Source organism: Oryctolagus cuniculus, chromosome 16 (assembly GCF_964237555.1).
Source record: "Oryctolagus cuniculus chromosome 16, mOryCun1.1, whole genome shotgun sequence".
NCBI lineage: Eukaryota > Metazoa > Chordata > Mammalia > Lagomorpha > Leporidae > Oryctolagus > Oryctolagus cuniculus.
The window spans coordinates 55389457-55416365 of record NC_091447.1 but is presented as its reverse complement, the minus strand read 5'-3'; the positions used below and the strand labels follow the sequence as shown (position 1 = coordinate 55416365).

The window sequence follows — 26909 nt, the reverse complement described above, 5'->3', positions numbered from 1 at the left end:
GGACAAGGCTTGTCCCTGAGGGTCCCCAGTGTCGAAGTACTAACAGGTGGTGGGGCCTTTAAGAGGCGGAGCCTGTGGGAGGTGATTAGGTTGTAGGGGACTTGGCCTTGGAAAGGGTTGATGCTGGTCCCACAGTGACTTGGTTCTCAAGAGGGTGGGCTGCCCTCTCCCTGGCCTCCTGCTGACTGCATGGCCACACCCTCTCGTCTGTGCTGCCACCAGGTGATGGCAGCTGAGGGGAGTTCTGATCTCGGAGGTCCACCCTCCCAGTGAGCCACCTAAGTCTCTTCTCTTTGTCACAGCAACAGGAAAGGGACCAACACAGGGTGGCACGCGGGTACCAGGCACCTTGCAGGCGACCTTCCTGCCCTGGTGAGCTCATTCCTGGGCTGCTGTGTGGTGGTGGGGGGGAGGCCATCTCTCAGGCGTCAGGGTCCCTGCTGGAGGCAGCTGCGCCAACAGCCGGTGGACGAGGCAGGGGCGCTGGTGAGAACCTGGCCCCTGCCCAGGTAGGCCTGCCAGAGCTCCCTGGGCTCGGCGAAGACCTGTGACTGTGTCGCCGTCCGCCGCCCACCTCTCACACCTTCCTTGGGTTCCCCCAGTGCGACCCCGCACAATCTCCTCCTCCCCGGCTCTGAGTGGGCCTCACAGCAGACCTAGAACCTGGGGTAGCAGGCCACTCACACCCCTTCCTTGCTCTTAGCACCTGGTACACGCCGTGTGCGTGGAAACCTGCGACACACACAGTGAGGCCAAGCTCCTCATGAGACAGTCTGAGGCTCAAGGGAAAGCTTTGCGTGCGTGGCAGCTGGATCCAGGGAGGGGCTTGTGAGCGTGAGCGGGGTCTTTCAGGCACTTCCCAGGCCACGTCTGGGCTTGCAGCACGTGTGTCACACGCATTTGTGCACCTCTCTCCTCCACGGGTGCCGGCCCTGGCACCTGACAACCTCAGCAGATGACGACAGGGGCCCACCAGGACATGCCCTGCCCACCCGCCCAAGGCCACATGAGCGCAGCCACAGGCTGAGCTGCTGTGGCTGCAGCCAGGGGGCCCCTGAACACCCCCAGGCCCAGGCCAAACCCAGGTCCAGGAAATGATGACAAATTAGATGCTGGGAGCTTCTGTCACTGGGCTCGGAGTGGTTTGTGGACTCCCACTCGGAGGGAACATTAAGCTGCGTTTGTTGCCTTCAGAATACAGCCCTCCGGCCCACCGGGGGCCTGCCCACGACCCTGGCGCCGTGTGCAGTCTGAGTCAGACGGAGGAGGTGGCAACGCCTCTGGGAGTAGGACTGTGGCGCCTGCGGGGGCCTGCTGGGGGACACAGACACTGCAGGGACATGGGCGGGCGTCGCCCAAGGAGCCACAGTGTCGTGAGGAACCCAGGCTCGGGGGCAGACCACAGGCGTGGGCAGGCCCAGCCCGGCCGAGGCGCGGCCACAGAGGCCAGGAAGGGAGCTGGGCCACGCTCTACAGGCAGAGGCCCCGCTGTGGGTCTCGCGTGTGCAGGGTGGGACAGGACAGCGGTGTGGCGCCAAGGGCCCTGCCGGCTCTGCAAAGCAGTGAGAAGGCGGCTTGCCCTACCAGACCTCGGGCTTGCACCGGGCCAGGAGCGGCAAAGGCGGGGTGGGTGGCTGACATTCCAAGTATTTTTAGCTCTCCCTGCTACGTGTGGCCACGAGGGAATGTCCATGGAGGGCAGCCCTTTGCCCACGGACAGCAGGTGTGATCTCCGTGTTCCCTCCGTTTTCCTTCCTCACCTGCCCCTGGGCCACATGGAGGCCATGGAGGCCAGAGGCCAGCCTGGAGGAGGAGGTGTGTGTAGGGAGGGAGGGGCCCGGGGTGGGGCTTCTCAAAGCCTACCCTGCAGGCAGCACTGCCCTGTCCAGGTAACAGGTGGGCACAGGCACAGAGGCACATTCCTCGGACAGGGTGTGCGTGATGGCCCTGGTGTGTGCAGTGCCCTCGGGGGTGTGGCTCTGACACTGGGAGGCAGCTTGGGCTCACGGTTCTGGTGGCTGGAGAGGCCACACAGCAGGGCGCTGGGGTTGGCAGTGTCCCCTGCTGCATCACAGCCTGGCAAGCAGGTGCCCGGGGCGGGACGGGGGCCGTGTGTGCGCGTGCCCGCGGGAGGTGTCACAAACCAAGGCAGGAAACAGGCTCCAGGCGATTGTGGGAGGCGCAGGCTCCTCTTCCCACCACCTGCTCCGAGGAACCAGCGCTAATCGCCTCCTGCTGGGGCACCTCGCTTTGGAGACCGTGGCGCCAGCGGGGATGAACCCAAGAGCCTCCCCCAACCACAGCACGACCCAGCGTCCCGGACAGCAGCACTGCCGGGCGTTCGGGGTCGAGGCCGCCTCCAAACGGTCGTGGGCAACAGACAAGAAGGCAGGCTCACTTCAGGGAAGCGTTTTTTCACGTCCCTGCGTGTTCTTCGGGGCCATCATCCAGGAATGTTCTGGAGCCCCCCTTCGTGCACACATTCAAAAACTGCACCCAAATCCACCTCCCTCTTCAGCCCATCTCCCACAGGGCTTTCAAGTACTCTGGTTCCCGCTCTAGGGAACCCCACCGGGAGGCAGTGCTGCCACTGCACCTTGCTCCAGGTGGGGGAGGGGCCCGGGCCTCCAGGTGAGGGTCACAACAGAGCCCTCCTGCTGGGCCCTGGCCCCACCGCAAGGCAGGAGGCAGCCCTGAGCAGGGGACCCTTGCCTTCTAACTGGGCGGAGTGTCTTGCCCAGGAGCCACGGCATGAAACAGTGGCCACGCGGAACCGCAAACCTGCTCCCCACCGCACCAGGATGTCCCAGGGACGCCGCTGGACGGACAGCTGCACCTGCGGCTCCCCACCGCACCAGGATGTCCCAGGGACGCCGCTGGACGGACAGCTGCACCTGCGGGTGCTCGAGGGACCGTGTCAGCCCTGAGGACCTGGGGCTCAGGCCTGAGGGGCCTCCTGGAGCTGTCTCCCTGAGACCCTGGGCTAAGACACCAGGAGAGGGTGCAGACGACCTGAGTGCCTGAAGCCCTGGGAAGCCGAGTGACTGCAAGCGCATGTTTCCCCAGGACGGGACAGAGGACGGCTGGCAGGAGGGTCCCTCTGCAGGCAGGCTTGGTTTCCAGCTCCCCGCTGCACCTGGCCTGGCTGGGGACCCTTACACATGGGGGAAGCGCTCTACGGGATCAGGAGACCTGCTGTGTTTGTGAAGATGGCCCAGGGCTCCTCTCTGGGGGGAGCCTACGACGTGCTGTCCGCGTGAACGGAACACTACTTGTCATCAGGAACCATGAGTCAACAACAACCACCGTGGGGATGCTTACTGACCCGTGGGACATGCAGCCCAGGATCAGATGGCTGGGATCACAGCCCTGTGTCCCCCACAGCTCCATGTGGTGGGTCATGAGACCAGCTTCCGCTTCACTGGATCCTCCTGGAGCCAAGAAGGCTGCCAGTGCGTCTGCAGTTGCACACTTTATGTCACAGCTTATAGCCTGCAAGAGAACAGAAACTCCCTCTTTAGACAGTCCCAGGGACACCCTTCCCTGGCCCGAGCCGATTCCCCTGCCTGTTCCTAAACCAGCCACTGTGTCCCTGGGACGTGGCAGAGAGAGGCACGGCCTAGAGAGAGGCACGCCAGCTGTCTGTGTCTGAATGACTGCAAATATAGTAAGCTGGTGTGTTTATGCCACCAGGGCTGGGCTGGTTTATTATATTGCCCTAGAATACTGATACATTATGGACAAAATTAAGTAAAATATGAAAACAACCCTATTAGGTAAGAACGCCCGCCCTGGCTTTATCAACGAGAACATGAATCAGTCTGTTCAGAATGACACAGCAAATAAGAAGGAGGGCGAGAGTGGTGCCTGTGGCTGACCGAAGCATGTGTCCGGCTGGACACAACACGAAGCCCCTGGCCCAGCGGCCCCTCCAGGGCACAGTGCCCGCTCCAGCCCACCTGCAGCTGGAGGTGACCTGACCTGAGCCTCCTGCAGCTCGTGGCCACGCACAGACGCTGGCTGCTGCACAGAGGACGGTCCTCATGGCCCCCGCTGTCTCCTGGACTCCAGGCGCGAGCTCGGGGAGCCCTGGACAGCATGGGGGCACCCGCAGGGACCTCTGCTCTGTGCCTCCCCGGCTGACCAGCCTCGTCCTGCCGACAGCATTTCACGGGCGCCTGCCGCTGCTCTTCACAGCCTCCCAGGGGCTCTGCCTGCTCCCCCCGGACCCTTGCGGATTCCCGGGTGTCTCACCCCCAGAGGAAGCCCAGTGCTGGCGGTGGGCGCCCGTCTTCCCTGGTGTCACCGCTCCCTGCCGGACGGTGTCCTGCCTCGTCCTTGCTAGGGAACTGCGCATCCGAAGGCGCTGAGCTTCCATCTGCGAAGGAGCCGTGCGCGCTGCCTCCACCGGCTTGCCCGGGACGTGCACCTGGGTGACGCCTGGTGTCCCCTGGCTGCGAGGGCCGCCCACCTGCATGACCTGCACCCCTTTTGTGCTCGCTGGAGTTCTGCCAGCTGCTGACCTGGTTCCATCTGGGACCACCGCTGGGCCAGCCCCACGTGGAGCCGCCCGTGTCCTGTGGCTGTCTGGTCCCGGAAGTCAGAATCCCCAAGCTGACATCACGGCCAAGCCCTCAAACTCCCCAACCGCAGGTGGGCAGTGGCAGCAAGGAGGGCGGCTGAAGTCCCCACCCTGTGGAGAAAGGACTTGGTCTCTTCCTCCCGTGCCCGGCTTCCCCCGCGGTGGGGTCAGGCTCACGGCTGCACCAGGAACGGGATCACGCTCTATGATCCAGAGAGTAAACAGCACCCTTGCTTCAGAGGAAGTGAACGAGAGCGAAATCTCACCGCAGAGCGGTGCGCAGGCGGCGTCCCGAGGTCACATGCTGAAATGCCCGATGACACAGAACACAGCAGAGCCACGAGGAGGGATGGAAGAGAGGGGCCGACGTAGGGGGCCTGGCGGTCAGAAACCCCAGCCCTGCCGTCGTCCGTCCGTCACGTGGCCCCGGGAAGCCATGCAGCTTCCCCGCCTATAAAACAATGCAGCGGTATTTACCTTCCGACGTCTCGTGAGGATTAAGTGCGGCACAGGTAGAAAGGACCTGGCACGGCATCCAGCGTGAGTGCACCTTGCACACGGGGCAGGCGCTGCGGAGCAGAGATGGTGCCTGTTCTGAGAGGAGAGGAGGAAATAGCGTTCTCTTGGAGAAAGTGTGGGCCGCCCAGGAGTCCATGCAACCGACTCTGCACGCGGCGTGAAACGAAATTGTGCTCAGACGGCCGCGCTCGGCTCATGGGCGCAGGGCCCTGAGACTAGGGCGAGCCGGCGGCTGCATGGCCCTGCACCGGCTTCTCGTCCTGCAAGTGTGGTTGCCGGCTCTTTGTCAAGTTCATCTCCAGGATTAGCTGTTCTATTTTCTGTGGAGTCGCACACACTTGCAGCAGATTAATCCTCTTAAACAATGAGCGCTGACTAACCCGGGGAGTTTCTGGTTTTAACCATTTAAACATTAACCGTGCGGTGCTGTCTGGAAGGCAGGCACAGCCCAGCCCCTCGCTCACCCACAACTTAGGCGGCAGCTGTGAGAGCCCCGGTAGCTGCAGATAATTTTTTACCAATTAACTAATTTTGTTCTTCTTTTGGATTCTCCTGTTAGCTCTGGAACTTTGGTTATTAAAACCATGGAGTGTATTGGGATGGAGATATATTTCATTAAGTACAGTTTGTGCCACATTAGTGGTTAATTAACTTCTAATTGAGTTAAAGGGCTGGGCTGGCTTTTGTTTGTAAGTGGCTGCGGAGGAGCTCCTGTTTCAGAGGCGGAGCTAGGTCTGGACGCTTGTCCCCGCTGCTGCAGCCCGGCTCCCAGGCTGCTTGCCACTGGGAGGCGGCCTCGCCTCCTCTTTCTCACAAGGGCCATGTGCTGCTGTCCACGTAGCAGGCACCCCAGCCCTGTCCTGGCCTCTGGTTGGTGGAAGCCTCCCCCCAGCGTAGACGTCTGAAATGCTGCACGCTCACGGCCTCGTCTTCCTTCCTCCAGGGTGCAGCCCTAAGGCCGTGTCCTGGATGCTCAGACAGAAGTCTCCTGAGGGCTTCTACAAGAGGCCAGGGGCAGAAGGGTCCCCTTAGTGCCCTTGGACACAAGGGGCGGGGGCGGGGCGGGGGGGAGATGCCTGGACCGGTATTGGCCCCAGGCACGGCCATCATCCCGAAGATGCTGTGGGCAGAGCCGGGAAGCGCCTGGGCCCAGGATGGTGTGGCAGGTCCCGGAGGGTGCAGCTGAGGGGTCTCAGTACACGCCCTCCACTGCCCTCCGTGCCGGGGGCTCTGAGCCCCACTCTGTGCCATGCTGCTCTGTGGTCTCCAGGGTCTCATCCACACCCGAGCCACCAGACACACAGGGGCCTGTTGTGAGCCCATTCCCATCTGAAAAGCCGGCCTCCTAGACAGGTACAGCCAGCTGGAAGGTGTGGGTGATCTTCTCAAAGCCCTACTCCCAGGACCCAAGGCCTGGGCTCTGCCGGCTCCACATTCCGCCCGCCCAGCCCCGTGGCTGGGAGCTCCCTGGGGCTGGCAGCTCTTGGAGTGCACCGACCACCATGAGGCTGCCACGGGAGCCAATGAGAACGGGGGCCTGCACTGCCAGATCCGACTTCTCGGGAGCCGCCAGCACGTGAATGCAGGGGAAACGCCAGATTGAGGCCTTTTCTGAACACACCACGTGCGGTGCAAACTGCCACGGTACCCTGGCCTGGCTGGGCTTTGCCCCAGAGGCTCCTGTGCCTCGGCCCTTGGTGTGACGGGGAGGTGGTGGGCCTGAGCCACGGGGCGCTGCCCCAGAAAGGACCCCGGGTACTGCCTGCAAGGGGGGGAAGGAGCAAGCCTGCAGCCGGGCCCCCGTCTTCCCTCCCCCTCCACTGTCTCTCCCAGGAGCTCCCCAGGGCCCACCCAGATGGCACTGCTGGGTCTGGGGACATTCAGCCTCCAACGTGGTAAGCTGAACAAACCTCTTTTCTTTTAAGCCTCCAGCCTCAAGCAGTTTGTGACAGCAGTGTGAAAAGGACCCACGCCGCCCTGCAAAACAAGGAAGGCTCGGCCACACTCTGCGCACCTGACTGGCGGCGGGTCGGCTGCACAGCCCCCCTGGCAAGCCCCTCACATGCTCCACCAGAGTTCTAATCCCCCCGAAAGGCAAGACACACATCGCTGGCCTCCAAGCAACATGGTCTCTGCTCTGCCCTACGCTCACCAACCCGAGCACTGCCGGCTGCCACCTCCATCCTCACCTGCAAGTCTCCGACTCTTTGAGTCACACAGCTGGGGCCAGCCCACTCCTTCCCATCACCCGTGGAACGACTGGGCTCAGCCACACCTCTTGCATCTGCAAAATGACCTCAGTCTGGACCAGGGAGGGCCTTCGGGAACCCTGTGCAAGATGGAGTTAAGAGACCAACTTACTGTTAGTGACAAAATTTGGAAATCCTTATGTACTTTGTAACACACATTTTCCATGAATATTCTGAAAACCACTTGTATAGCTCTAAACGCCAGAGCTAAAATTATCAAATTCCTAGAAGAAAACTTGTGGCAAGGAAGTTCTTAGACAGGATGCAAAAACACAAAAATTGAGAAAGGATGAACTGGTAATTTAGTCTCTAAAAGTCACCTTCTGTTCTTTGGAAGGCACTATTTAGAAAACAATATTTGAAGAGTACTTGCCATACATATCTGCTCAAGGACTGATATCAAAAATATATAAAAGGATTCTCAGACCTCAACGACAAGAAACTCAACAACCCAATTAGAAGAATGAGCACAATTCAACAGACACTTCGCAAAAGCCACGTGCACGGCAAACGAACACAGGAAGAAGTGCTCCAGCTTCCTACCCAGGAGGAATTCGCAAACAGCAATCGAAGAGAGGTGGGTGCTGGTGCGCTGCTTACGATGACCCTCGGGAAGCCCACATCACATATCAGGGAGCCTGGGTCCAGTCCCGGCTCTTCTGCTTCCAATATAGCTCCACGCTCGTGGGAGACAGCAGTGGACGGCTCACGCACGGGAGTCTCTGCCACCCACGTGGGAGACCCGGTTGGAGTTCCAGGCTCCTAGCTTTGGCCAGGCTCAGCCCTGGCTCCTGTGGGCATTTGGGGAATGGACCAGCAGATGGGAGATCTCTGTGTGTTTCTCTCTCTCTCTCTTTTTTTTTTTTTTTTTTTGTTTCTTTTCAAATGAAAATGAATGAAGCAGTAAGATTCCCCTACACACCAATCAGGACAACTAAAATCGCAAAGACTGGCAACAGCAACTCTTTTTTTTTTTTTTTTTTTTTTTTTTAACAGCAACTCTTGACAGAGACGTGGAGCAACCGGAAACTCATGCACTTGGGGTGGATGCAATGGTGAGGCTACTTTGAAAACCACCCGGTAGTCTCTGATAAGGTGAAACACACCCAGGTGCCTCCTGACGGACAACGGAGCATCAGCTACAGAAAACCCAGCACACTGCCATGTCAGGTGCCTCTTCCCAGCCCTGCGGGTGACGCGGCTGCTGACCAGAGAGGACATGACCCACAGTGCTAGCCCAGGAAGATGGAATTCCACGTTCTCTGTATGATTTCCACGAAATGCGTACAAATGCTTCTGCAGCACTGCAAAGTCAAACCCCGGAAAATCGGGGACCATTTGCGCATAACTAAACGACTCTGCGTTCTCCTAGGAGCTGCCCAAGAGAAAACCTGTGTTCCCAGGAAAACCTTTACACGGAACAGCCATTTCACTCACAGTTGCACAAAACCTGGACTAGCCCAGATTCCTGCCAGCCAGGTAAATGGATGCACAGATTGACGAACCCGTACAGTAGGTTACATTACAAAGGAGAGAGCTGGGGCTGCCTGCACCACTGGCATCCCTTACGGACGCCAGATCAAGACCTGGCTGCTCTGGTTCTGATCCGGTTTTTTGCTAATGAGTCTGGGAATGCAGCGGGAGATGGTCCAAGTGCTTGAGCCCCTGCCATCTGTGTGGGAGACCCAGATGGAGTTCCAGGCTCTAGGCTTGAGCCTGGCCCAGCCCTGGATGTTGTAGCCATTTGGGGAGTGAACCAGCAGAAGAGAGATTTCCTCTCTCTCTTTCTCCCCATCCCTCTGCCTTCCAAACACGTAAACAGATCGAAAACGAAGGGAAAAGCTCTCGATTCACGAAGCAATGTGGGTGCAATCCGTGCAGGGTGCCGAGCTGCAGACGGCACTAGCCCACCTGGGTGCTGTTCTTGAAACACACAGCTACGGGGAGAGGGTGCAGCAGACCGGAAACGCTGGGTCTACCCTGGACTGCAGGTGCAGCTGTGTGCGTGTCCACACTCCACCAAACGCACGCCAGAATGTGTGAGTCTTCCGGCCAGCCAGTCCCACCTGAGAAGCCGCACTAAGGAAAATGCCCCCAGCAAGCCCGTTTCACTTATGGAGCCGTTTTGACGGAAACTACTTCAGAAAGAGGAGAACGAGGAGAGCTTGCATGAAGCCATCGCAAGTTAGATGGGATAGTCAAGCACAAGGGCAACACTAGTCAGCCCAGGGGGACGGGACGCCAATGGCATCCTTTCTTTCTTTTTTCCAAGATTTATTTTTATTTATTTGAAAGGCAGTGTTACAGAGAATCTTCCATCTGCTGGTTCACTCCCCAAATGGTCACCTTGGCCAGGGCTGTGCCAGGCTGAAGCCAGGAGTCAGCAGCTTCCAGTTCTCCCATGCCAGGGGCAGGGACCCAAGCACTTGGGCCATCCTCCAATGCTTTCCCAGGCATATTAGCAGGGAGCTGGATCAGAACTGGAGCAGCCGGGTCTTGATCTGGCATCCGTAAGGGATGTCGGCATTGCAGGCAGCAGCTTAACCCATTATGCCACGACGCTGGCCCCGAGGGCATCCTTCGGGACACCTTTTCTCCCACAGCCTTTACCTTGAGCCCAACTCACTTCTCCTCACCTGGTCCCCAGCACTTCCGGTTCAGAACCCCAGGTGCAGGCATCTATTGGCTGGCTCATCCCTCCACACACTGGCCAACCTAACCTAACTCAGGGTCAGCTGTCATCCTTGACCGACTGATGGGTCAAGGAGAGCCAGGCTTGCTGGGGCCTGCAGCTGGGACACTGGGTGGTGCAGGTGGGTACCATGCTGGGCCCTCCCACCAGTCATTTTCAAGGATAAACTGCTCCTGAGTGCACGCCCCTCTCACCTCTCTGGCATGGTATCCCAGCCAACCCCAAGTGCACTGGGACCCCCAGCCCTAGCTTCTATGGCCAAACACAGCTACCTGGGGTGGGAACTGCGGTGCAGCAGGTGATGGTGCCACTTAGGGAGGCCTGGGATAGAGTCCTAGCTACTTGGTGCTTCTGATCCAGCCTCCTGCTAGTGCACACCCTGGGAGGCAGCGGTAACAGCCCAAGTGCTTGGGTTTGCTCCTATGACTCACGTGAGAGACCCAGACAGAGTCCTTGGCTCCTGGCTTTGGGCTAAGGGATGTCTAAGTCATTCTACCTTTCCAATAAATAAATGAATCCTTACAGTAAATAATGAGTACATGGAACTACTTGGTGCCGCTGCTCTCTGAAGGAGCCAAGGCCGATTTTGGGTCTGAGCTGAGGTCTACCCCTCTCCCTTGACCTCAAAGACCCCTCCTTCAGTTCCCTCTCTGCCCAACTAAATCTTTGAGGTGCCAGGACTCCGTGGGGGCATGGTCAGCACCGGGAATCTCTTCCTGGGTGCCAACAGGCTCCCCAGCTCTGGCCTCTGGGGTAACCTGAACCCGCCCTTTCAGGATCCGGAGAACACACAGGCTCCTGGGGTCCTGGGGCAGGCGCTGGGGCCGCCGTGATGAACGGTGGCTCTCCGCCCCATGCAATAGGCAGGCAGTCCTTTGTGCCTCTGATGCTGGTCTCCAGCTCTGCCTTCCATGCACACGTCCCAGGTGCCGTGCACCATGGTGCTGGGCCATGCACCTGGTGGTCATGGCCCAGGTGAGCAGGGGTGAGGGCCAGTGCTGGATGCCGGGTCCTCTTCCCTGTGTGCAAGGCTCAGGCCGGTGTCTGGGGCAGGGCCTGGGGCTGAAAGCCTCTTCAAGACCTCTGTCTGACACCAGTTCCCAGTACTGACCACTGACCACAGAAAGGCCCAGCACAGCTCTGCTGGAGGAGCATCGCTGGGAAGGGCTCAAGGTTCCCACAGTCACCAGGCTTAGGACCAGCAGGGGATGGGCTGGGGGCAGATGGGCAGATGTCACTCAACTCGTTACCAACTCCCAATCGGAACCCTCAGATTCCATGTCACGTCCGGATCACTGAGTTCCTCCAGGGAGCCCTGCTTCCTGTCCTGACCCCTCATTCCTGCAGGTGTGCTGCCCCTCGGTGAGGCGCCTGGCCCTCACGGCTCAGTGCCTCCTCTGGCTGCTGTCCTGGGGTTGTTTGGGGGGTGACAGGGGGAGGCATGGAGATGCAACCTGTCCACATGCCCATGCACGTGGGGGCCAGGACACAGGAATCCTAGGGATCTCTGCTGGCACAGAACCCTTGAGGGCGCAGCGATGTCAGAACGCCCACACACCTGGGGACGAGCGAGTGCGGCCAGCATGTTCTGTAGTTATTATTTCTAGGGAAATTGTCAGATCGGCCGACAGCAGGCAGACCTAGATAGGACGGACGTGTGTAACCCACATGGACGGCGGATGTGGCATCTGTGGCTGTGTCAGACGCTCTCGGGAGAGGCATCTACACACCCAGCACCCAGGGACACCAACTGGGAAGCCTGCTCACGAGGGACTCAGGGGAAGATGAGTTTGTGCCAGGAATTCCTCAAGCAGCCACAAAGGCTGCATGGCCACAGGGCAGTGGTGGGCGCAGGGGTGGCGCTGCCGGGCAAGGCTGTGGGTGCCCACTTACACACCTGGCCCCAGCCGGCCGCCTGCCTGCTGTTGAGTCCTCCGCGCTCTCCTGCAGGAATGCGGGGTCCTCTCACTGGCTCTCCCCTTTTCTTCTTGCGGTTTTCCAGCTGGCGCGGGTGGGCTGTGATTTCAGCCAGGCCTGTTTGGGTGGGAGCAGAGGGGGACCCTTCACCAACCACAGTGTTCCACATGGCGGGCTACAGAAGTGCCTGGGCTCCAGGCACAGAGCAGCCAGGAAACCTCCGGGCAGGGGTCCTGCCTCCTACGGCCTCAGTTTTCCCATCTGCACAGCGGGCGCCCCCCCCCGGGGGGGGCCCAGTGGGTTCAAGGCCAGTGGGCATTCCCATGAGGGCTGTGTGCTCTTGCGACTGCTTTTCTAACACCAAGGCCTGGAAGCCACCATTCCTGTACCCTTCTCGCCTGTGCTGTCGTTCTGCCGCGGTGCGGACCCGGGTAACCCCGCTCCGGACGGCGGGTCCCACAGATTCGGGCCTGGGGCGTGCTGTACTTGAGCCACGTGGACCCACTGCCGGGCTGCGGACACCGAAGATCGTTGGCGCCCACAGCAAGCGCACAGCAGCCCGGGGCCTCCCCGCGCGCCCGCGGGCCCAGCCACTCGCGCACCAGGGGACCCCCAGGTCGGGGAGGCCGGCCCCAGGCCCCGGCCGGCGGGGGCGAGCGCCCCAGCTCACGCACTCGGATCCCACAGTGAAGACTTTGTGAGTTGCAAACAATTCGCTTCCAAACTGCCTCTCGGGACGGGTCCGGTTCTCTCCGCGCGGGCGCGGGCGCGGCCGCCCGCGCCCCGGCGGTGGCCGTCCGGGGGCACGGAGGGAGGGGGCCCGCGCCCCGCGCCCCGCACCCCGCGCCCTGCGCCCCGCCCTGCGCCCGGCCGGCTCCTCCCGCGCTGGCGGCCGCCGAGCGGTCCGGGCGGCGGCGGCGGGAGGAGGAGCAGGAAAGGCGGCCGGGGGAGGAGGCGGAGGCGGAGGCGGCGGCGGCGGCGGAGGCGGCGGGCGGGGCCGGGCGGGTTTAAAGCCCATCGAGGGGGTGGGGAGGCCGGGAGGCGGCAGGAAGGGCAGGGCGCGCGCGGAGCCGCTGGAGCCCAAAGTTTCCGCGCAGCCTCGGGGCGGCGGCGGCGGCGGCGCGGGGCGCCCGGCACCGTCCTGTGCGCAGCCTCGCCCGCGGGGACCCGCGACCGCCGCCGGCCACGCCGAGGGTCGCAGGCGGCCACGCGGAGGGAGGAGCGGCGCCTCGGCAGGTACGGAGTTGGGCGCGCCACGGCGCAAGTTACTTTGTGGTCCGCGCCGCGCCTCGGCGGCGGCCCGGGCCGGCATTGTCTGCGCGCTGCCCGGCCGCGCCGGGACGCCGGGCCCCGCCGAGGCGCGGCGGGCGGAAGGGCGTCGCCTGCGGGCTGGGGGGCTCGGGCGCCCCGGGGCGGCGGGACGGGGCTGCGGGGCGCGGCGGAGGCGGCTGGGCGCCCCGCCGGGCTCTCCCCGCTGCGCCCCGGGCCCCGGGGGGCAGGCGCGGGGAGCCCGAGCGGCGCCTTCGGGCCCCGTCTTGCCCGACGCCGCCGGCGGCTCGAGGGCTGGGCCGGGGCGGGGGCCCGCGCTCGAGGCCGCGCTCCAGGGGCCCGCGGCGCTCTGCTGCGCGGCGGGGGCGGCGGCGCGCGCGCCCGGGCGGCCCGCGGCGGTGCCAGACACTCCCGAGCGCGGCGCGCGGCCCGGCCCTGGCCGGGGCGGTCGTCGCGTCGGGTGCTGCTGGTGACCCCGTTAGCCGCCGTGGGGCCCGCGGGCCGGCCGTGCGCGCGTGATAAGAGCCGTGCGGTTTGCAGGGGGAAATTTCTGATGCAACTTCCCCGCCTCGCCGGGCGCCTCTCGGCGGCCTCGGCCCGGGGCCTGGGGCATGTGCGTGGTGGCGGCCAGGCCCTTCTTTACTTCTGTGCTGAGTGCCTGCGCTCGCCGCCGAACGGGCCGGGGACGCGGGCGAGCCACAGGTGACTCCTGCGGCGGGGTCCCAGGCCGGAGAGAGGGTCTCCCGCGGACGCGGTGGCCCGTTCCGTTCCAGGGATGCAGAGCAGAGCCCGGAGCGCGCGCGCTGCCGAGGCCAGGCGCCTTCTTGCACAACTTTCTCCCCGCCGCCGGTTAAAAGGCTGGGCCCAGAATACTTTGTCTCTGAAAATGCTGATTCAGCCATTTGGAGCCCCTCTGCTGCGCGCCCCGCTCCCTTCCGCCCTGAGCACGCGTCGCTGGCGTGGCGGGCGCTGGCGCGGGGGGTGTCCACACCGCCTCTCTGCCCAGGAGCGGGCTCCCGCCGCGCAGGGCACCGAATGTGGCTTGGGAAGCCTTCAGTGGACTCCGAGCCCTGCAGCCACTGTGCTTCCAGGAATGCGTCCGGATGTCTAGGTTTTTCTGTTCAAAAAAAAAAAAAAAATCACAACTCTGGGATCACTGCATGGAATGTTGGAGTTTTCCTGGGAGCCCTTGAGAGAGCGCGGGGAGGCACAGGCCGGGCCCCTGATTGCAGGGAGGGAGCTTGCGGACAGATTTTGCACGCCCAGCAGGCTCACTGGTGTAACTCAGAAGCGTGGCCACGGATACCTGTGCAGCTCTTCCCAGCTCCCCAGGCCCTCGGAGGCGCCCCGTTGCTTTTAATCCCGTCTGCAGCCCCTGACCCCCGTTTCACAGGTCTGAAACCCAGGCTCCCAAGGTCACTCGGCCTGCCCAAGGTCCTAGGCCCAGCACGTGACAGGGCTGTCAGCACGGCCTAAACGTGGGGTGTTTTTAGCCCTGTGTGCTTTATGCCCCTGAGAGAGTACATCCACCTGGGAAGGAGCAGCGGCGAGGAGGAGGAGGAGGCCCGCCCTGCCCGCCACACAGCCAGGCCGTTGAGGGGCTGCTGCCAGCCCTCACGTCACCGCGTGGCCGGGCTTTCGCCCTTCACACGTGGACCCATGCCTGTTGAGTGGGGCTTGCTATCTCCATGACGGTTTAATTAAGATGGAAGAGCTGAGGGCCCCCCAAACCAGCCCTTGTGTTTCACCTCTGGCCGGCCCCATTTTGGTTTTCGGTTGTAGACCCGGAAGCCGGAGCCGTCCGGGCCCAGAGCTGCTTGTCCAGGGCTCTGGACGGTGCTGGCCACCGGAAGCGGAAGCCGGGGCAGCCCTGCTCCTGCTCCAGTGGCCATGCCTGTGTCCAGTGAAAGAGCAAAGTCAGAATCGAGGAGCTGGCTCAGGACTGATTCTGAGGACCTGGCCATGTGCTCGAACAAAGACGGCCGCTGTGCCTCCAGCTGCATCTTGGAGCAGTAGCGTTTCTTGGTTGGGCTGGCTGATGAAGCCTGACGCTTTGAGGTGGCATAAATTAAGGCCCCGTTTCCTCGACGTTCTGTCCAGCTCTGGGCTGCACGGGTGGGAAAGGCCCACAGAACAGGATGTGCTGTGTGCCTGTCCCGGCCGCCTGCCAGGGCTCGCAGCGAGGGATTTCGCTCTGTCTCCGGGCCTGTGGGTTTGCACGTTTGCATAATCCCTGTGTCTGTCTCTGTCTGCTAATCCAGCGTGGACCGCATGGGCTCAGGAGGAGGAGAGATTTACCGTGTCTTTATCAGTCATTATGTTCTAAATTGAATAAACTTGAATTTTTTTGTTTTTAACCTGCCTCGTTTTGTTTTTTGCTTAATTGTAGATGTTTCCTTCCTTCTTCTTTCTGTAGCTCCTTAATGTAGAACCCCAGGGCACTGGTTTTAGACTTTTCTTTGCTGATAGAAGCATTTAAAGCTAGAAGTTTCCCTCTGGGCACTGCTTTGGCTGCACCCAGTACACTTTGGTGTTGTATTCAACGTTTTCCCATGAAACCCAGTTCAGAAGTGTGGCGGATTATGTGCAGCATTGAGGTGGTCAAGTTATTTTTGGGGCTTGGGAGACAGGTGTTCTGGGGCTCTGAGCAGGGATCTGCAGGGCCTGCCCGCTGATGGGTGTGGAGCCCTCGCTGCTGCCTGCCCTCCCTAGCTTAGAGACACAGCTGAGCTGATCTCTGAGGAGTGAGCTTTTGTCCACATGCCTGCTGGTCACCAGGCCCGTGGCGGGACAGCAGCATGCAAGGCCTGCAACCCCCCATGCAGAGGCCGGCCCGCGGCTCTTCTTTCAGCATGGAATGCAATGTGGTGTGGTCGTCCTTTGCAGCGGTTACATAAAAAAAAAAAAAGAAAAAAAAAAAGAAAAGAAAAAGCCAATCTGGGGTTAGCAGAAACAGTGTCAGGTAGAGAGGAATGCGCCTGATTCCCTGCGTCGGGGCAGACCCCGTTTCCTGGCGGTGGCTGCCTCACATTTCCCACCTCCTCTAGTTTCTGCGTGGATTTGGGGGCGCTTCGGGGTGGTCAGCCTGCCCCAGGATGGCGGACGCCCTTGCTTTCCGTCTGGGTGTGAAGCTCAGTAGGAAAGGGGCTCTGCTCCCCCTGCGTTCATCTCTGGTGCTTTGTGCACATTCGTGTGAGCGCAAGTCCTCCACTCCAACGGGCTGCATTTGCTGTGACCCTTGGGACGCCTCCTGAGCAGCCTTCTGAGGGCAAAGGCACTGGCCACAAACCGTAGCAGCCATCAAAAATGGGTTCCCTGCAACTAGCAGACGGCCTGCCGCACGCCAGCTCAGCAGAGCTCGGCGGGGGCTGTGGGCCTCCCGAGGCGGTCAGCTCCGCCTCTCCTTGGCTCCTTGATGGCCTCGGAGCTCGGTCACTGGGCCTGGGCTCCAGGAGCTGCAGTTGTGCTTCTGGGATTCAGAAAGCGCTGGGCGGGGCCTGTGTTGCAGTGCAGGGGGGTTGAGCCCCTGATTGCCATGCAGGGAGCTTGTTTGAGTCCTGGCTGCTCCAGCTGTGATCTGGTGCAGCTGGAAGGGCAGTGGAGGATGGCCTAACTGCTTTTCCTCTTGCCCACGTGGGAGACATGGATAGAGTTCCAGCCTCCTGCCTGGCCCAGTCTCCAAATGCAGCCATTTGGAGAGTGAACCAGCAGGTAGAAGGTCTCTTTGTCTCTGTCACTCTTTGTTTCAAATAAATAAGTCTTGAAAAAAAAAAAAGCATTTGGCACAGAAAGAGCTCAGGATGTGTTGGTCTTGATCAGTCAGCCCACCCCAAGTTCAGCACAGCTGGTGCAGGGTGGGGGGCTGGCAGCCGCCCTCACTGCTTCAGCACGGAATCAGCACCTGGCCCTCCCTGTCACGAGCGTGTCACCCTGGGAGCTCTTCGAGGGGCCTCTAAAGCCGTTCCATGCAGCAGGGGAAATGCCGCTAGGGATGCCTGCACCCGGTTTCAGGGTGCCGGGAGTGGGTCCTGCGTCAGCCTCGGGTCCAGCTTCCCGCTAGAGTGCAGCCTCCCCAAGTGCCCACAACAGCCAGCCCTGGGCCACACCAAACCCAGGAGCCCAGGTCTCCCCACACAGTGGCAGGGACCCAGTGCTCTGGAGTCAGGGGTGCAGGCATCTTAACCCCGAACGCCGCGACGAGAATGTTTACGGCATCTAATATAGGCTGAACAGCCATAATCTCAGAATCCAGAATGTTCCAAACCTGAAGCGTTTTGAGCACTGGCACGATGCCACAAGTGGAAAATTCTACACCCTGAATTACTACTGTATGGGGTGGGCATTCGGTGGAGTGGTGGACTCTGCCACGCAGAGTGCCTGGCTCCATGTCCGATTCTGGCTTCTGATGAACGAACCGCGGCAGGCGGCAGGCGAGGGTTAGGTAGTGGGGCCCTGCTGTGTGGAAGACCCCGATGAGCTCCAGCTCCCAGACTCACCTGGCCCAGAAACCTACTGTTGCAGCCATTTGGGGAGTGAACCAGCGGATAGAAGAATCTTTGTGTCTCTGTCTCTCTGCCTTTCATGTAAAAATGAAAATAAATAAAAACTAAGAAAAAAATGCTGTATAAAACCATTTTCAGGCTATGAACATAAGGGCTACAAAGCACTTCTAGAAGTCTGGAAAAGCGGAATTGAACGGTAAGATTATTTTGTTTCTAAAATGTTTTGAAATCTTTGCTTGCTTGTTTCATAATATGCATTTCCATGAAGTTTTTGAAGGTCCCTTTTCTGTGAAACAAATGAATTTTGTGTTTACACGTGGGGTCCGCCCTCAAAATAGCTCATTGTGTATATGCAAATAATCCAAAATCCAAAGAAATCCGAAATCTGAAACACTCTGGGCCCCAAAATTTCGGGTGAGGAATTGCTACCACGGAGTAGCATTTCTTAGGATTCCCCGCTCCGAGAAACGCGCAGCTCAGCTACGCTAAGCGGAGCTCCGCGAGCTCGGAGTGCGCCCGCAGCGTGGTGCCGAAGGACAGCGCCCGGCCTGGGGCATGCGCGCTCTGCGCAGCCCGCGGGGGCGGGGCCGGGAGCTGTCCAGGGCCTGCCCGCTGTCCCGTAGGCGCTGGTTTCAGCCGGAGGCGCCGTCCCCGTCTTCCCAGCCGGGCAGGGCTGCGTTGCAAGGCGCCTCCACGGAGCCGCTGCTCCCTCCTGAAGAGCTGCGGGGGCTCCCAGATGCCCTCCAGGGTGTGACCCGAGAGGGGCGCGCTCAGTGCCTCGGCACGGAGCCCCCGAGCAGGGGGTGAGGCCGTGGGGAGAGCCTGTGCTCCTCCACCTCCGCCTGTCCCCGCCACCCGGGCGTCTCCTCTGGTCACCCAGAGCCTCAGCCGACTTTCTGTTACTCAACGCTGTCTTTAGGTGCAGCGAGGCTCTTTCATCTCATGACATAGGGACGTGATATACGGATACGGTCTGCTAGTTCCCCAGATGGGAGGGCGCTGTGGCGCCGCGGATTAAGCCGCTGCTCAGGACCCCCACGTCCCGTCTTGGAGTGCCTGGGGTCCAGTCCCACCTCCACTTTGGATCCGGCCTCCTGCTGCTGTGCCTGGGAGACAGCAGAGGAAGGCCCAAGGACTTGAGCTCCTGCCCCCCATGAGGGAGGTGCAGATGGAGTTCCTGGCTCCTGGCCCCAGCTGTTGCAGGCATTTGGGGAGTGAATTGGCTCGCCTCTCTCTTTGTCTCTCAGTCACTCTGCTTTTCAAATAAATAAATAAGTAAATCTTCAAAAAAAAAAATTCCTGAGATAGCCAGGCTAAGCTGCAGGCGGTTTCTGTTGACCTCTGGGTTTCTGAAGGGAGGCCCCGCGGTCTGCTGAGTTCCTGCACTGCCCCCTCCTCCCTTCCCCCAGGACCCAGTCTGTCCGGGGCCTCTCTGAGGCCCCTCCCTGTGAGTGGGGCTCTCTCCCTGTCGGTGCTGGAAGCCCACACCCTCTCCCATCCCCCATCACGTCTCCCGCTGAACGTGGCCAGCCCAGGAATCAGGGCGGGCACGGTCCCACGTGGCTGAGGCTTTCCCCGTCTCGAAGAACATTCTGTTTTCTCCCGAGCTGTCTTTGCTCAGTTTTTTTAAAAAGTGTACTTGTCACGTCCGCTTCCAGACACACACAGCTGTGCAGCTCCCGCACATGCACGAGCTGCTCCCCCACATTCCTCCCGGGGAATCAGGCTCAGGTGCCCTTGGCCACAGCGCCTGTTGGCTCCCAGTCCATCTCCGAGGTCCTGGGCACACCCGCTGCCTTCCCCTGGGTCTCGTGACTTCTTTCTGGTTTCTTCCTGGAACTCGATGAAGAGTGTTCTGTAACAGCTTCCCGAGGAGGGGTGGGTGGGACACAACTTCTGGGGCCTCTGGGGTCTCGAGTTGTTTGCAGTGAGTGTTTCTGAGTGCAGAGTTCTGCTTCTTGAGGCAGCCTGGCCGTGCGGGTGCGGCTCAGCCGTGTGCTCTGCGTGAGGGACACCAGCGTGGCTCTGGCTTTGTCCTGTCTGGAAGCCTGGAGCGTGTTCTCTGAGATTCTCCTGCGGCTTCTTATGGGTGTGTCTTCATCTGCCGTGTGGGGTGTCTGTGTGGTGGGGGGCTGGGATCCCTGGTGGTGTCCGGGTCCCGAGACCTGCCTCTCTGCTCTCAGAAGGGCAGCCCCAGCCCTGGTCTGGCCGCTGGAGTGAGGGAGGGGGCCTGGGCTGCTTCCAATTCTTCCTCTCCTTTGGGACCCTGCTGCCCCCCACCCCCAGAGGCCCTTATGGTTCTAACTCCTAAGGCTTTCTGGAATTCCACTGAGTACATCCAGTCCATCTCCACCTGTGGGCTTAGCTCAGGACTTTTGCATCTGCTAACTCCATCCATCACTGTCTGTCCCCCGGCCTTGATGCCTTTGAGAAGCTGCCCTCCTGTTGTCCTGGTGTGGCAGCGTGCCCAGTGGTCACAGGCGGAGACTGTCCTGGGCATTCCTTATGCGGTGGGAGGGGTGTGGCAGGCCTGTCACACCCTGGAGGCTGGGGCCCACTGATGTCCAGCCTGGCAGGGAAGCCCCTGCCGGGTGGATGGCGGAGGTGGGGCGTGGTCAGCATGTCAGAAGAGCCCCGGCCTGGGGTCCAGAACAAAAGGGCCTTGCTGTGGCGTCTGCACCCTGACTCCTCCTGGCACCGCAGGGTGGGGTCCCAGGCCACTGACTCCTGTGCCACGTGCTGGGCACTCTGCTGCCTGGTGGAAGGTGGAGGCTTTCAGGGAGGGGTGCACACACCTCCTGGAGCAGGCCTGGCCGCCTGCGGTCAGCCCGGCTGTGAGAAAGGCTCCTTGGCCTTTGTTTGGGGTTTAATGCTCTACTGGTGGCTGCTCTCAGAACTTGCCTCAACTCTGCTTTCATCTCATTGACTTTACAATGTTGGAATTTCGTGGTCATGACCACCTCGGAGCCTCTGCTCCCTGGGGTGAATGTCTGTGGTTTCGTCTGGTGTGGCTGGGGGGGGGTGCTGAGCTGGCCTCCCAGCACGCTGGACTCTCCTGCACCAGGGCCCTGCAGCCTCTGCCCCCATGTAGACGGCACGCAGGTCCCGGCCGCTGGCTGATGCTCTCTCTGCTCCTGCTGCCATCCCCCACGTTCGACCCTCCCTCCCATGGGCCCTGCCGGGAGCGCGGTGAGAGCTGCTTGCCAGCTCCCTGACCTTGTGCAAACCAAAGCAGTATCCCCAGCCCTTCTTTGCTTCTTTGCCCACTCCTTTGTTGCAGGCGAGGTGGATGCACCCTTGGCCTCTGCAGTCACAGGTCCTGCATGCGCAGGCTCCGCCGCCCAGGGATAGAAGAGGTTGGGGAACGGCCTGCTTTCCGTGTCCCTCTTCTCCAGACACCTCGGTGCGATCACTGTTTACGCAGCCTTTGCGTGGTCTGAGGGCTCATGAGAAACCTAGAGACGATGCGCAGCGCACGGGAGGGCGCGAGCAGAAGGTTCCGTGCGGACGTCCCTCCACTGCGTGTAAGGGCCTCGCGTGTCCTCGGGTTTCGGGGCCCGTGGGGGCGGGGCAGGGGTCCCGGAGACAGCCTCGTGTGCGCGCGTGTGCGTGCGTTGTGTGTGGAGCCGCGGGTGTCTCCTTTCTGCGTCCTTTGTTGCCGGCTTCGACTGGGGTGCTCGTGTAAAGTCACGGCCACCGCGCCGAGGTCCCCGCCCCCGCCCCCGCAACTCGGGTCTGCCGCGGCACCGCGCTCCTCTCCGCGTCTAGGCGCGCTCTGCCCAGTGGCGCTGGCCCTGGTGCTGTTTGGTGGCGGCCTTGGTGCTGAAATTTCGATCGGCCGGCGCCTGGCGCGCATGGCCCCGCCCTCGCCGCGGCCTGGGAGCTGCCCATGGTGCTGCCGGCGCTGCCCCGCGGCGGGCCTGCGCTCGTTCGCGTGTGCCGCGCGCTGCGCGGGCACGGAAGACGCGGCATCCCAGAGCGGCCGGCCGTGGTGCGCGTGCCGGCCCTCGGGCGGGGGCCGTGGGGGAGGGGAGGCAGCGCTGCCGGGAGCCCGAGGTTCTTGGGGGTTGCCATGAGAACCAGGGATCCGGGGATTGGGCAGCGGAGGGCCCCCGCCGGGCCTTGGGGCGTGGCCGCGTCACATGGGTTGGTCCTGGGGTTCCGTAGTGCGCAAGGGCGTGCGGTGCTGCCCGCGTCCGCCCGGTGCTTGGGGGTACCGGGCCTGGAAGGCAGAGCAGCGCGAAAGGAGGGCCTCGGCACCCGCGAGATGATGGGCGTGGGTCCGACCGGCCGCGCGCGCGGCCCACAGGATCGCCCGCTCGCCAGGATGGCGTCCCCGCAGGCGGCACTGGCCCGCCGGGCGTGTTAGCGCGCACTCGGGCGCCCGGTGGCTCTGGCGCCCCGCTGCGGAGCTCCGCGCTGCAGGTCCCCGGTCAGGGCCGAGCCGGGCGCCGCTGGCGCGATCTCGTGGCCGAGCGCTGTCCATGCGGAGCGCTGTCCAAACGCTGGAAACTGCCGGGCGCCGGAGCCCTGCCCGGGCCGGCGGCGCGCACGCAGCGACACCGTGCGGCCGAGGCCGCCGCGGCAGTGTCCCCAGGTACGCAGGTGGGCTTGGCCGTCGGCGCGGCGCGGGGGCGAGGGGTTGCCGCGGTGCCCGCGGCCGGTCGGTGCACAGGGCTGGCTCCGCGTGGGCTGCGCGGCCCCGGGTGTGGGGAGGAAGGGCCCCGGCGGTGATGTATGCCGCGGTAGCGTGGCGCTCCGCTGCCGCGGCGGCAAGACGGGCTTATGTAACCTCCTCCCGCGGACCGGCCGCTGTTACGTAACCAGGAGGAGCTGCACCGGCGCGCCTCGGGCGCAGGGACGCTGTGCGTGGCGGACGGAGACCGGTCTCTGCCCGGCCGTGGCGGCGCGGGAGCCGGCGTGGAATTCTGCGGTGAAGCACCTCGTGACTTTGCCCCTTTCCCCGCAAAAGCCTTGCTCCCGCGGGAACTGCACGCCGGCAGCCTCCCTGCGCTCCATCCTCCATGGAGCTCAGCGCGTTGGTGCGGTGCGCGCAGGACTCCCCTGCCCTCGTGGCCCGGCTGCCCGTTTGCGGGTTGGCTGTCCTTGGCCCTGCGGTCCTCTGTGTGGTGGCGGGGGCCCTGGGCACACAGGTGGCTGCTGGCTTGAGATGGCGCCCGTTCTGACTGTCGGCTGCCAGGCGGGGGATTGCAGCGGGGTGGTTTTTCTTGTTTTCCTGAAGTCCGGAGGGGAGTTGGGTGTTCGCGGTAGGAGCGCCAAGGCCCGCTGCTGCGCTGGGCAGGTTGGGGCTGCCTGTGGTGGGAGCAGGGCCCACGCCCGTGTGCTTCGTGGACGGATTGGGGATGGGCTGTGATGGGCAGCAGCCAGGGGTGTGTTTTGAGCGGGGAAGCAAAACGCATGGAGATTTGGGGTGCAAGGCCACTGTGCCCGAAGCACTGCCTTGCTGTGGGCTTGGGGTTGAAATGCCCGCTGCCCTGCCTGGCCCTGCCCTGCGGGACAGAGGGTGTTGTGCACTCCCTGTGGAAAAATGCAGTCAGCGGAGGGAATGGCAGTCTCACTGTGGGCTCAGAGGGAGTGAGAGGAGTCCCAGGTTGGTAGAATAGAAGCGTGTTATTTTTATTCCTGAATCCTCGGCTAAGGCTTTCCACCGCAGGTCTCTGCTGCAGCCCTCGTGTAGTCACCGCCCCAGGACGGGGCTTCCGAGCTCTCGGAGAACACTGCCTCTTTTGAGTTTCGGAGCGAGGTGACATTTAGACTGCAGTCTGAGTCCACGGTCACTCAGCCCTGTGGGCCCACGGAAGCCGGGCTGCTTCCTGGGGCTTGTGCTTGGGGAAGAATGTGTCTGGAAGCCCATTGCCCTAAACCAGCCTTGAGTGAGGCCCAGGCCGATGCGCAGTGAGGACTAGGGATTTGCTGGCGTGGCCTCTGGACACTAACCTGTCCATGCAGAGTCCACCTGTGGGGCTGACCTGTCTGCCCATGTCTGTGTGGAATTCGAGAGGTGCAAGGCTGGGGGCCTCTGTGGTGCTCTGGGCTCCAGGGGATTAGGTCGGAAGCTTGGTAGCTCCCTCAGTGCTAGGTCAGGGGTGGAGCAAGGAGGGCGTTCAGGCAGTCAGAGCCCCGTGGGCCCTGGGGGGACAGGGAGCCTTGGTCCAGAGAGACTCTCTTGTTTCCCTTAGCTCCTTCCCCGGGGCTCCCTCTGCTCCACCCTGGGAGGCATGTCTGTGGGACTCTTGGCCTGGCCATGTGTGGTGTCTGGAACCAGGGTGCTGTAATCTGTGTGTAGGCGCACGCCGCTCAACTGGGGGGGGGGGAGGCCTTCTGAGATGGTGGCGGGCGGTGGCGTCACTGTGGAATGTCACAGAGTGCATTTGCGTAGCTGAGACGGTGACGTGGTCTGTGAGACCACCTGGGGCCGTGCAGCCTCTCCTTGACCAAGATGCTGGTTGTGTTCGTGTGCTGTGGAGGTCACATTGGGCAGTCCCTGGCTGGCGATGGCTCCACTTAGTCATTTTCCCACTGCCTTTTCTCAGTAGAAACTGTACTTGGGATTCTGAGTTTGCTCCTTCCTGGGCTAGTGCTGCCTGGTCCAGGCTCTGTCATAGCGCTGGGCAGTGGCTGTGGGCACGGGGGAGCCCCCAACCCTGCAGTGCTCTGTGCGCTAAGCTCACAGAGGACAGAACCTAGCTGTGAGTCGGGGGCCTTGTAGTTGGAAGTGACCCATGGGTCTTGACCCCGAGCCGCATGGGCACCTGCGCCGTGTCCATGAAGATTTGCTCTGGTTCCCCTTCTCTGGCTCGTGGGGAGTGGGCTTAGGTCCTCTCCAGGACAGAGTTTAAATGAAACTGGTAGGGAAATACTGCCTGTGACTGGGACGGGGAGGGCATGGGGCAGCCGCCGTGCCTGGGGCCTCTTTGCTCTTCCGCCCCTTCTTGTCTGTGGCTCCCGGTGTCATCCCTGGTTGGTGGACCTGGGAGGGTCTGGGCTGAAGTCAGGGTGCCCCTAGCTCAAATCTGGCTTTAGGTGTCTATGCAGTACCTGTAAGTCTCCTCAAATACCTCCCCTCTGTTCCTGCACTATAGTGAGTAAGATCTTCTGTCTGCTGGTTCACTCCTCAGATGCGTGAGATAGATGAGGCTGGGCAAGGCTGAAACCAGGAGCCCAGGGCTCCAGGTCTCCTATGAAGGTGGAAGGCACCCAAGTGCCTGAGCTGTTACCTGCAGCCTCCCAGGAAGTACACTAGCAGGAAACTGGATTGGAGGTGGGGTGGGGGAGCTGGGGCTCTGTCCAGGCACTTCTATATGGGATGCTGGTATTCCAGGCAGTGACTTGGCCACTGTGCCAAATGACTGCCCTGGGAGGCAGCTTCTGAGTCCGCAGTCACGCTGATGGCTTGCAACTGGTTGTCCGCTTTTGCCTCCAACAGCCCTGCAACCCCAAGCAGTTGTTCGGTGCCCAAATGGGATGAGGATTACAAGGAGGCCTTCGCAAGACTTGTCAGGACCTCTCCCTCCTGTCACTCACTCAGCAAATGTTTGAGGGGCCAGCTGTCGCTGTAGCTTGTTCCTGCCCCACTTGGGTTGGAAATAATGAAGGCCCTGTGTCGGGGGGCGGGGTGGGGGGTGAGCAGACAGAGGGCCCATGAGGGGCAACAGTTCCCTCATTCTGGAGCTGGTCCAAGCCCTCTGTGGATACCTGAAACCACGGGGTAGCACTGAAGCCTGTGCAGGGGCCCGCGAGAGGTCATGGAGATAAGTCTGTTCTGGTGCGACACTTGGACACCCGTGCACACAAGGGGTCTTTAGTTCATGGAAAACTAAGTTATGAAAGAACTCCTGGGTTTCAGAATGTTCATCCCTGAAATGAGCTGATTGTTTAAACCCGTCTCCTACAAACGTCTCCAAGTGTCCTCTCCTGTGTTTTTTCTGTGTGCACCTGCCTGTGCTGGGGCTGGATTTGTGAAGTAGGCACAGGGAGAGCCTGCAGAACAAGCCACGTGCACGTGGATGTGTGCTCTCAAGATGCCATGCCGTGTCTTCTCCTTTCCACTCCGTTCACTCGAGTGCATCCAAGTGGGCGGCCTCAGTACCTTCGCATTTAATACAATAGGGACATTTGAACACAGCGTTGTGGCACCATGGCAGTGAACCTGGCTGTCTGATGGCTGAGTTGTGTGGGCAGCTTGTGGTGTGTGTGGCGTGGATGGCATGGATTGTGTGGCATGTGTGGTGTGTGTGGTGTGGGGGAGTGTATGGATTGTGGTGTGGGTGGCGTGGGTGAGTGGTGTGGATACTGTGTGTGTGGTGTGTGTGGTGTGGGTGAGTGGTGTGGATTGTGTGTGTAGTGTGGGTGGAATGGGTGAGTGGTGTAGATACAGTGTGGGGGGGTGAGTGGTGTGGATACTGTGTGTGGTGTGGGTGGGTGGGTGAGAGGTGTGGATACTGTGTGTGGTGTGGGTGGGTGGGTGAGAGGTGTGGATACTGTGTGTGGTGTGTGTGGTGTGGGTGAGAGGTGTGGATACTGTGTGTGGTGTGGGTGGGTCGGTGAGTGGTGTGGATACTGTGTGTGGTGTGTGTGGGTGGCGTGGGTGAGTGGTGTGGATACTGTGTGTGGTGTGAGTGGTATGGATACTGTGGGGGGGTGAGTGGTGTGGATACTGTGTGTGTGTGTGGTGTGGGTGGCGTGGGTGAATGGTGTGGATACTGTGTGTGGTGTGGGTGGGTGGGTGAGAGGTGTGGATACTATGTATGTGGGGGTGAGTGGTGTGGATACTGTGTGTGGTGTGTGTGGGTGGCGTGGGTGAGTGGTATGGATACTGTGTGTGGTGTGAGAGGTGTGGATACTGTGTGTGGTGTGAGTAGTATGGATACTGTGGGGGGAGGGTGAGTGGTGTGGATACTGTGTGTGGTGTGGGTGGGTGGGTGAGAGGTGTGGATACTATGTATGTGGGGGTGAGTGGTGTGGATACTGTGTGTGGTGTGGGTGGGTGGGTGAGAGGTGTGGATACTATGTATGTGGGGGTGAGTGGTGTGGATACTGTGTGTGGTGTGTGTGGGTGGCGTGGGTGAGTGGTGTGGATACTGTGTGTGGCGTGGGTGAGTGGTGTGGGTACTCTGGGTGGCATGTGTGGCGTGGACATATTTGGCCAAAGGATGCCT

At 61.4% G+C, this 26909-nt stretch overlaps 1 protein-coding gene and 1 long non-coding RNA gene across 5 annotated transcripts in view; one reads left to right on the top strand and one right to left on the bottom strand.

Moving 5' to 3' along the window:
* Positions 1-2398: 2398 nt before the first annotated feature.
* On the bottom strand, positions 2399-12826 carry LOC138845826 (uncharacterized). 2 transcript variants are annotated; one of them, XR_011383013.1, is made up of 5 exons: positions 12634-12826; positions 11940-12076; positions 7291-7430; positions 4255-7078; positions 2399-3492 (listed from the first exon to the last, which is right to left on the bottom strand). It is a non-coding gene; the product is annotated as an uncharacterized lncRNA (long non-coding RNA). The 2 variants fall into 2 exon arrangements; XR_011383012.1 differs by having other exon boundaries at positions 11940-12825.
* Positions 12827-12987: 161 nt separating this feature from the next.
* The window catches only part of GRB10 (growth factor receptor bound protein 10), a 113816-nt gene continuing 99894 nt past the window's right edge, over positions 12988-26909 (top strand). For 2 of the 3 annotated variants that reach the window (XM_051853162.2, XM_051853161.2), the window contains exon 1: positions 12988-13195. The gene's annotated coding sequence lies outside the window, so the exon portion shown is untranslated. Of the gene's footprint in view, positions 13196-21922; positions 22328-26909 lie in introns of those variants that run through there. The other variant, XM_070059469.1, reaches the window with a different exon arrangement.